Below are 10648 nucleotides of genomic sequence, written 5' to 3' on the forward strand. Positions count from 1 at the left end.
CGGTGAATTCAGGAATTAGGATCGAGTTTTCGAGGTTGCAACTTAGGTTGTGAGGTTGCCACTTGTATGGAATCGTTAAAACATGGGATTGAGAATGGGGTCTGAAGGGTAGAAAGGGTTTTGAAATAAGGAAGGGGCCGATTTTCCGAGGGAGGGAAAGGAATTCGGCTAGGATGGGTTAAGGTTTCTCGATCCCAAGTGAATAATCTGGTTAGATGCTTTGATCACGATGCGTCGACGAGCTGATGATCCTCCTTCCTTGGTGTTGGTGCTTGCTTGACTTTAAGGTCCTCGTTAGACCTTGCTTCCCAGGCTAAGGTTTCATCCTTCTCTTCTTTCTTGAGGGAATTTCCCGTGGTGATTCAACACTTACTTCTTTAATGCGCCCAAGGTCTTGACCGAGTTGGGTCAACCAAGCCAATCTCTTAGGGCGCACTTCCCAAATTCTTCCCAAAGTCTCTTGGGAGTTGATGGACTTTGGGTTGAATTTCTCTTCTTATTGAATTTCATCTCCTCTTTAGTGGATGAAATTCTTAGTAAGACTTCATGTCTTACCCGAGGTTCGGCATTGTTGTGCCCTGTTTGTGTTATTTTTAATGATGAAGGTGTCCTTGCGTGCCCTTTTTCTTTTAAAGCGCAGTTGGTTACCAAATTTCGTTGTGGGATGACTCGGCGACTTTACGAGTCACCTCATTTCCTTGTGGGTCCTTAATGACCCTTGAAGTCTTGGCGCGAATGTGTTCTTCACCCTTTTGCTTAGCACCATGGGCTACGTAGTTCTTGATTCCATACAACTTGTAAGGAGTCCTCTAATTTGCTCGAACGATGTCCATGGTTTGGAGGAGTCCCGGTCCCTCCTTAGCATTTTGATTTTTAAGGTTTTCGTGGGTTCTTAGTACGAGTTCCCAACTCGCCTCCTTGGTTTGCGCAATCCTTTACGCCAAACATCCCTAGTCGGTTGTATCGTAGGATCCGATTTCAATTACTCGTGCAATGTAATTGATTGTGATTTCTCGATGGTGTCTCGTGCGTCAAGGTCTTTTACGTAGGACACTATGTTTGGGTGGTCCATGGTTCCTTACCCAAGACTCACATTCCTCAATCGAGGAACACAAGTGCGCCACAAATCAATAAAATGAGGGGTTAAGAAATCAGCACATTGTACCAGTGGGCACGAGGTGGGCGGTCGTCCGCCTGCCAAGCTCCTGCCAAGGACCCGCCAAGGTCCCGTCAAGGACCCGTTGGGGACCCGCGGGAAAGTGACTAGGAATAGTCAATTCCTTCGGGAAAGACCCCAAAAATGCACAGATTCATGTCCTGACAAGTCCCATGCCCTTGTGCACAATAAAAGGGACTTGGATACATAGGATGACCCATCGTACAATGTTCATTGATCCTTAAGCACGAGTTCTAGAGGTAGATATACATACATATATATATATATATATATCTATGTTTTCTTGGTCTGGGTTTAAAGGGGTGTAAGAAGTGCAAGGGCTAGGTTTCAAAGTCGAGGGGCGGATAGGGTCGATGTCTCAAGGTCGTAATACAGGAAGGAAGGTTGCCACCTTGTACGTGTTTGTCTGTAATGAGGGATCAAGAGCGAGGTTTGGAGTGATAGGACGGATTCTTTAACGAAATGGTACTTGATTGGCAAGGGGAGGGAAAGGGGCTAAGGACCCTTGGCTTCGAGTGATTATGCCTGTTTGGGGCTTGGTTGTGGCGTGCAGTCGAACTGGTGATCCCTTTTCCTTGGCTTTGTTTGATTCTAAGATTTTCGTTTGATCTTCTCTTCCCATGTCGAAGTCCCCTTCGTCTCTATGGCTTCCAGGGGAATTCTCGTGATGGTTTCCGTGCACGTTCCCCTCGGATGTCCAGAAGTCTGGACCCAGTCGGTTTAGTGGGTCAAACCCCTAGGTCTTGACTCCTAATCCTTGCCGAGGGTTCTTAAGGGTAAGGGGGGTTTCGGGTTAGTCTTTCTTGTTCTATTGGGTTTCATCCCTTCCTTGGTGGATGAAATTCTTAGCAAGGCTTTATGTCCTCCTTGAGGTTCGGCCTGTTGCACCTATTTGACGATGTTTTCTGTAGCGAGAGCCCCTGACACATTGAACGTATCTGTTTGCCCGCTCTTGTCAACGCATGGCGTTCTTCGGTGGCGTACGTACAGGCTATGGTTTCTCGTGAAACCTTCACGGTTTTCGTGCAAGGGTGGGGTGATACGTATTCGTAACCTCCACCTACTTCGCCGATTCCTATCTAACAACTTATTTTAATATTGAATCAACGAATGTCGGTTCTTCACGCCCCTGGGCAGGGTAAGGGCCTTATGCTGCTCTACGGTTTTTAACAGGGTTTCCAAACGGAGTGGGGATATGAACTTAGAGTAAGGGCAATAACAATTTAGGGTTTCCGAGGGTTTGGGTTAAGCGCAACAAAGGGTGAGCAAGGTCATGACGATTGCGAATTTGCTCTTAAGGTAATTAAGGATTCGGGGTGGGAGTTTTCAACAAATAGGGGTATCAAGATGCTGGGGTTTTAGGGCGGATGATATTTTAAATTGGGGTGGTGGGGTCGCAAGGTGTTGCGATATACTTACCTTGCACCCAAGGATTCGACTAATGGTGTCATTCCTTTGCTACTTTAATAGGTGTCCTAGTTCTCCTTCCTGTTTGTTGTAGCCGCAACCCGGGTTTGCCGAGATAAGGCAACTTGTCAGAAGGTGCATGTCATTTGTCTGACTCGGGGGTTATCGTGGTTACCCTGGGTTGGTGCGTATTGCAGTCCGTACCTTTTAGCAGTCCTGACTGTAACGCCTTTTTTTAGTAGTCATCCAAATCTTCATTTTCTTTGGTCAGGGTCCTTGTCAAGTCTTTTGACGGGAGTTAGGACGAGGCGATTTATCGGGTAAGTGTACGTTACCCAGTTGTTGAAGTAAACTTATCTATTCGCACCCTTACCTGGTGTGGTAAGCGTAGGGGGAGGTTCCTTTAAGTTAGAGGGGGATGAAGTGAGGGGAGGTTATGTGTAGGTTTCACAATCTTACTGCGCGTCCTAAGATTCCTGGATCCTATGTTCCTAAGTACCTAGAGTTCAAGCCTAGTGTCCTAAAGTCCGGTCTTAAGAGTCTTATCCTAGGATCAAACTTAAGCTCTGATACCAACTGTAACACCCCAGATTTTCAAGACATTTAAAACTTATAATAAAGGTAGAATCTTATTAAATCCCAAGATATAAATACAAGCGTTCGGGGTGCTATGCCACACCTGGGCTAGAGAACCCAAGTGCACAGGCTAACTAACTAATATCCTCCAAGCGTAAATACGTAAACGTGGCACGCAGGCTAAAAGGGAAACTATCTACTTCTAAGTTCTAGCGCACTCCAGTGACTTAATCTTCTGTTCCTGAAAGCCAAATATATCTGTTCAGCGAGAAATGCTGGTAACCCACTCCAACGCGTTGAAATACAATACATATAGAGATATATATTGATATACGAAAACCATTTTGAGCATGAAGATATATCCTACGAACGCTAGCTTTAAAACCGGGAATGACTCGACAGATAAGGCTAGACACAAGCACAGTTATAATGAGCATATGCAGTTCACAACAGATGAGGCAGATAAGGCAAAGCATAAACAATGATCATAACACAACATGAACAATCCCCAATATAAATCCCATAGTCACATCCCCCAAGACACTCGTAATCACAACTCGTCCAGGTCACAACACATAACACACTTTGTTGGCGCCACAGGACCAATCGCATGCCCATACATGAGGGTCAGCGCATATAGCTCTGACACGGCCCCGCAGCACCCTGCCCCGTATCGCAACACGGAGGGGTCGATCGCAACCGACCGATGAACCGCAGCTCATCATAGTGTTTGATTGCAACCAAACAGTGGACCGCAGCCCAAGAGAATGTCATCTGACTGCAGCCAGGAAAAAGGACGAACCGCAGCTCGTATAGAAACGTTTGATCGCAACCAAACGGTGGACCGCAGCCCAAGAGTATCAATCTGACCGCAGCCAGCTTCTGAACCGCAGCTCAGGATAACCAATCCGATCGCAACCGAATTGGGGTAACACACACATAACACATAGCAAGCACATGCAACCCACATTACACATTAGGAAGGGGGAGAAAACGTATAACAAAACCTATGCGTGATCCATCACTTACTAAGAATGGTCCTAAGGGGTTCATACTTCTTCCACCTAGGTCAACGGGATACCAATTCAACTAGCATGCAATATAATAGACTCATAAACCTACGAACGGTACCCGAAACATCAAACTAGACATAGGCACGATAAACGGAGTCCGTTGGGACACCACGGGGAACGGGGAACATCAAACGGGGAAGCCGGGATCCCAAGTTGGGGAAATTTCCAGCGGGTAGCCGGTGGGTGGGGGGGCCACCCGCCGGCTGCCCGCCGGTTTTACTGTTCCGGGCAGCGGGTCGCCGGCGGGCAGCTGCCCGCCCGCCGGCCACCCGCTGCGAGGCGGTGATTCTCGGCACCGGGTAGGTGGCGGGTCCCCTACCCCCCCACCTACCCCTCACTGACTCTTTTTCATCAATTGCGCCCCGGGAACCGTTGTGGAACCCGAAACCATGCTTAGACACTTTACAACGCAATTAACGACAACACGTAGACAATTAACGGATCAATTATGAGAAACGAACGACACATAACCTATCATGCTTTTCTAAATATAATCAACACCCAAACATGCGATTTCCCCACCCAATAAACCAAGAATAATATCATACGATACAACCTATGGTTCTAATCACTTTTATATCAACAAGAATACGGTTCGTCTTCTAATTGCAAGATTCGGTAAGAATAACACATAAACATCAAGAGCATCATATAATTTTCAAGAACAACACATAATCATCAAGAACTCCATATAATTACCAAGAACACTATAATTATCAAGAATCTCCCAATATCAAGATTATCAAGGTTCCTCATGGAATCATTATATCAATCATTAATAATAATCATCACCAATCATTAATACACAATAATATGGGGAAACCCTAAGGGGGAATCATAACTATGAAAATAGGTTTTGTTGAGACATGGGTTACCTCTTTGCCTTAATTAATTCCTTGGCTACGAAGGATCTTTCTTTAAGCTTCCTTGCTTTCTTGATTTCTCCTAAGGGGATTCTTGGAGCTCTTTTGGGGTGGTGGGGCGTTATTCTTGTGGGAGGTTCTAGGTGCCTCTTAAGTCCCCTATTTATATATTCAGGAGTCCTAATTAGGAACTAATATTATAGGCTTGCTAATTCTATTCCTTTTGGGACTAAGGATTGGGTTCCATGGTCCATAATGGACCATATTAATTAATTAAAGAGAATCCTAATCATAATCTGAATAGTAAAAGACCTACTTCCTTTATTCCTAATAGATAACTAGGTTTAGGATTCCTAATCAGAATCTGAATAGTAAAAGGTTTACTTTCTTTATTCCTAATAGGCTTAAGGCTCTAATTTAGGCAAGGGCCCACGGTTCATGGTGGGCCTTATTAATTAATTAAAGGAAAACCTAACCGAATTAAATCATATTTAATTATTATTAACGGGATTAATTAAATAATTAATCCGGGATTGAAGGCCGTAACACGGGGTGTTACATAAAGCATTCACTTCATATTTCTATATGGTATCCAGAGCCACACTCTAACGAGCATTTTTTTCCTCTTTCCTTCCAATTAAATGGCCACCACTCCAAAGAAACAAGTGATTCAACTTAATGCCCCAACGAGTTTTCCCATTAAATTGACATTCTCCAACTTTCAAGTGTGGAGAAAACAGACTCAAGCCTCCCTTATTGGCCTCGACTTACTCAGTTACATTGACGGTACCTCCCCAGCACCTGCACAATTTAGCGATGCAGCCCAAAAGGAGTCTAATCCAGAGTACACCACATGGTTTAGACAAGATCAAACCATTCTCAACGCCATTTTAGGTAGCTGTTCTGACACCATCCAACCGCTGATCTATTCAGCGGCATCCTCTGTTGTGGCCTGGGAACGCTTAACTACAACCTATGCAAGCTCATCACCATCCCGTATTGTGTCACTCAAAATCAAATTGGCGTCTAATCCTCAAAATGGTCGTCCGGTCGCGGAATATGTTGATGAGATGTTTAATATTGCTGAAGCTCTTGGACTTGCTCAAAACCCGATCAGTGAGCAAGACTTGGTAATCCATATCCTTACTGAACTCAGTGATGATTATGATCACATAGTTCCTGCGTTACGTATACGACCAACCCCGATTACGTTCTTGGAACTCAAAGACGTGCTAACAGAATTTGAAAGACAACATAAGATGAAAGATGCTGCCAGACACTCGCTTGTCGCTACAGCAAATGTCACGCAACGCCAGTATGGTTTTTTCTCAAAATAGCCGGAATAACTATAAGTCCAATCGCAATAATAATGGCCAACAGTTTCAAGAGTACCAACGGCCTAACAACTCTACTCAACGCCGCAGGAACGTGGTCTGCAAGTTTTGTAATCTAAATGGACATGAAGCACGTGAATGCCATAAATTGCAAAGCTTCTTGCGAGACAATAATGTCTCTCTAAACGATAGGTTCGAGAAAAATCCTGCGGTGAACACTACCACCATGAATTCTCATCAACAACAATCACCATGGCTGTTTGACTCAGGTGCTTCCCACCATGCTACCTCGGACCCGTATGTGCTACAGTCTTTCTCTAAATACGGTGGACCGGATGAGATCCATTTAGGTGATGGTAATTCTCTGTCTATTTCTCATACTGGTAAAACACTTCTCCCAACTAAAGCCCGTGATCTTACTCTCTATAATGTCTTATGTGTTCCACAACTACAAAGAAACTTAGTTTCTATTTCAAAACTCTGCAAAACTAATCATGTTTCTGTTAAGTTTTTTGACACCCATTTTGTTGTGAAGGATCGATTCACGGGGGCGCCACTTCTGTGCGGGAGGACCGTCCATGATGTGTATAGTGCTCCATTGTCATCACCTCCACAAATAAATGCAGCTATTAAGCCTGATCTTGCCACTTGGCATCATACCCTCGGTCACCCATCCAGCAGGACACTGGATCACATGCTAAGAACTGCCAATGTTTCATTTCAGTATATTTTGGGTTTTCAATGTAAGTCTTGTCTCAGTAATAAAAGTCATAAATTACCGTTCCATGAAACCTCAATGACAAGCTCGAGACCTCTCGAGTTATTATACTCGGATGTTTGGAGTACAAATCAGCAGTCTATTGATGGGTTTCGGTACTATGTGATTTTTGTGGATCACTTCACCAAATATATATGGATTTTTCCGTTGGTTAAAAAATCTGACGTGTATTTTGTCTTCTCACAATTCAAAAAGCTAGTTGAGAACAAATATAATTACAGGATACACACCTTATTTTCAGATAATGGTGGTGAATTCCAAAAATTAAAACCTCTGTTAAGCTCATGTGGTATATCTCACTTCAATAGCCCACCGCACACACCTGAGCATAATGGGGTGTCTGAACGTCGGCATAGACATATTGTCGATACTGGGTTATCATTACTACATCATGCGTCTCTGCCCCTAACCTATTGGTCGTACGCTTTTTAGACAACAGTATACCTCATTAATAGAATGCCGACTCCTATCTTTAAAAATAAATCTCCTTTCTATGCGTTGTTTGGCACTATACCGAACTATTCTAAGTTACAACCATTTGGATGTTTGTGTTATCCCTAGCTACGCCCTTACACTAGCTCAAAGATCCAACCCCGGTCTAAGCCGTGTATATTCCTAGGTTATTCTACTTCCCAATCTGCATACAAGTGTCTTGATCATTTTTACAGGACGTGTCTATTTATCTCGTCATGTTCATTTTGTCCCGTTTGATTTTCCGTTTCAGGCACTATCACAGTCACGGAGTTCCCTGGCAGGCGTGGAACGCTCGGAAGGTGACAAACTTGTTCCTTATCCTATTTTCTCCACTGAACCACATTAACACACGCCTACAACCTCCCGAATTGATCCACCTATTGCCCACCCAACCAATAGCTCACCCTTACCCATACACAGAACACAAACCTCTCAGAATACTCTACATACTTACGCTCAAACCTCTCAGAATACTCTACATACTGATGCCCAAACCCACAGCCCATCCAACAACACTGACTCTCAAATGTCATCCACTCACAACCCAATCTCGTGGCAGCACCCTACCAGTCATCAACTTACTTTAGATGGTCAGCAGTCTTCCTCTTTAGCCGTCGGTAGTGCATACAGTGAGTCGGCAGTGCACGCACAAAATGATGAACCGCCACCTCCGTGTGAACTGGTTGCAGAAGATGTTCAAACGCAGACTGTTTCCCAGTCAACGCGTATTACATGGAAGAATCCAAAGTATTTTGGTTCTAACTTTGTTAATGTAACAACAAAGCATGACTTGGCTACGTTACTTGAGCCGACATCTGTTACCCAGGCTCGCAAATCTCCACACTGGTGTAATGCGATGAATGAGGAATATCAAGCATTGTTGAGAAATAAGACGTGGGAGTTGGTGCCACCGTCATCCCACACTCCAATTGGGTGCAAGTGGATTTTTCGCATCAAGCGAAAACCGGATGGGTCGGTAGAACGGTATAAAGCCCGGCTGGTAGCTAAGGGGTATTTACAAGAACCAGGTAAAGACTACTTTGAAACCTTCAGCCCGGTTACAAAGCCAGCTACAATACGAATTGTCTTGACATTGGCGTTAGCCTCTAACTGGCCTTTGCGTCAACTAGATGTTAATAACGCATTCTTGCACGGAACCCTGTCAGAAGAGGTATATATGAAGTAGCCGTCAGGATTCTGTGATCCGGACCATCCGAAATATGTCTATCGTTTGAAAAAGGCATTATATGGCTTGAAACAGGCTCCTCGGGCGTGGTATATGGAGTTGTCGTCTTATCTTATCACTTTTGGGTTTCGAAAGTCTAAGGCTGATTACTCTTTATTTGTCTATCAAAGTGATGATATTGTTGCGTACTTTATGGTGTATGTTGATGATGTGGTTCTAACCGGCAATTCACAAAAGTTTTTGGATCAGTTTGTCACTTCTCTGGCAACACGGTTTGCACTCAAGGACTTAGGGTGTAACACCCGAGATTTTTGGAACTTTTAAAACTTATATAATAAAGAAAATCTCTTATTAAATCTCAAAACAGAGCATTACTAAACATAAGTGTATGGGGTGTTATGCCACATCTGAGCTGGAGAACCCAGATGCACAGGCTATACTATCTAAAAATCCTCAAAACAGTGTCATTACATCATCATGGCACGCAAGCCGATAAGGAAACTAAATATCTAAGCCTCGGGTCCTCTAGCACGCTCCGGAGCTACTCATCTGTGCCTGAAAGCCAAATATATCTGTTAAGCGAATAATGCTGGTAACCCACTCCAACGCGTTAAAATACAATATAGGTAGGTATATATATATATATATATATATATATATATATATATATATATGTATATATATATATATATATATATATATATATATATATATATATATATATATATATATATATATATATATATATATATATATATATATATATATATATATATATATATATATATATATATATATATATATATATATATATAGGAAAACCATTTTGAAGCCGGAAGATGTATACTTAGGAGACTCTAGCTTTAAAACCGAGAATGGATTCAACAAGTAGGGACAAGCACATTCAACAGACATAATCATGCCTGTAACACCCCGAAATTTCAAAAAATCTTTTGGAACTATATAACAAAGGTAATGATCGTAAATCCAAAACATAATACGAAGAGTACCGGGTGTTATGCCACACCCGAGCTAGAGAACTCAGGTGCACAGGCTAAATTCTAAAACCTCAGTCAGTGTCAATACAAAATCATGGCACGCAGGCCGAAAGTGAAAACTATCTAATCTACGCCCCAAGCTTCTAGCGCGCTCCAGTGATCTACTCGTCTGTGCCTGAAAGCCAAATATATCTGTTCAACGAGAGATGTTGGTAACCCACTCCAACGTGTTGAAATACAGTACATATAGATATATACATAGTTATACGAAAAACCATTTTGAAGCATGAAGATATACCCTAAGAGACTCTAGCTTTCAAAACAGGGAATAGACTCAACAGATAGGGCTTAGCACAGACAACGGACATAATCGAGCATAAACAATTTACAAGCATAGGGAAACAGGCAAGGCAGATAAAGATAAGCACAATTAATATCCATAACCCAACATATACGATTCCCGGCATAAATCCCAAAGTCACCTCCCGAGACACTCATAACAACAACTCATCCATATCTCATCACATAGCACACTTTGTTGGCGCCACAGGACCAATCACATGCCCATACATGAGGGTCAGCGCATATAGCTCTGACACGGCCCCGCAGCACCCTGCCCCGTATCGCAACACGGAGGGGTCGATCGCAACCGACCGATGAACCGCAGCTCATTATAGTTTGATCGCAACCAAACAGTGAACCGCAGCCCAAGAGTATGTCATCTGACCGCAGCCAGGAAATATGAACCGCAGCTCATGTAGAAACGTTTGATCGCAACAAAA

This window comes from Ipomoea nil, unplaced genomic scaffold, assembly GCF_001879475.1.
Source record: "Ipomoea nil cultivar Tokyo-kokei standard unplaced genomic scaffold, Asagao_1.1 scaffold3314, whole genome shotgun sequence".
NCBI lineage: Eukaryota > Viridiplantae > Streptophyta > Magnoliopsida > Solanales > Convolvulaceae > Ipomoea > Ipomoea nil.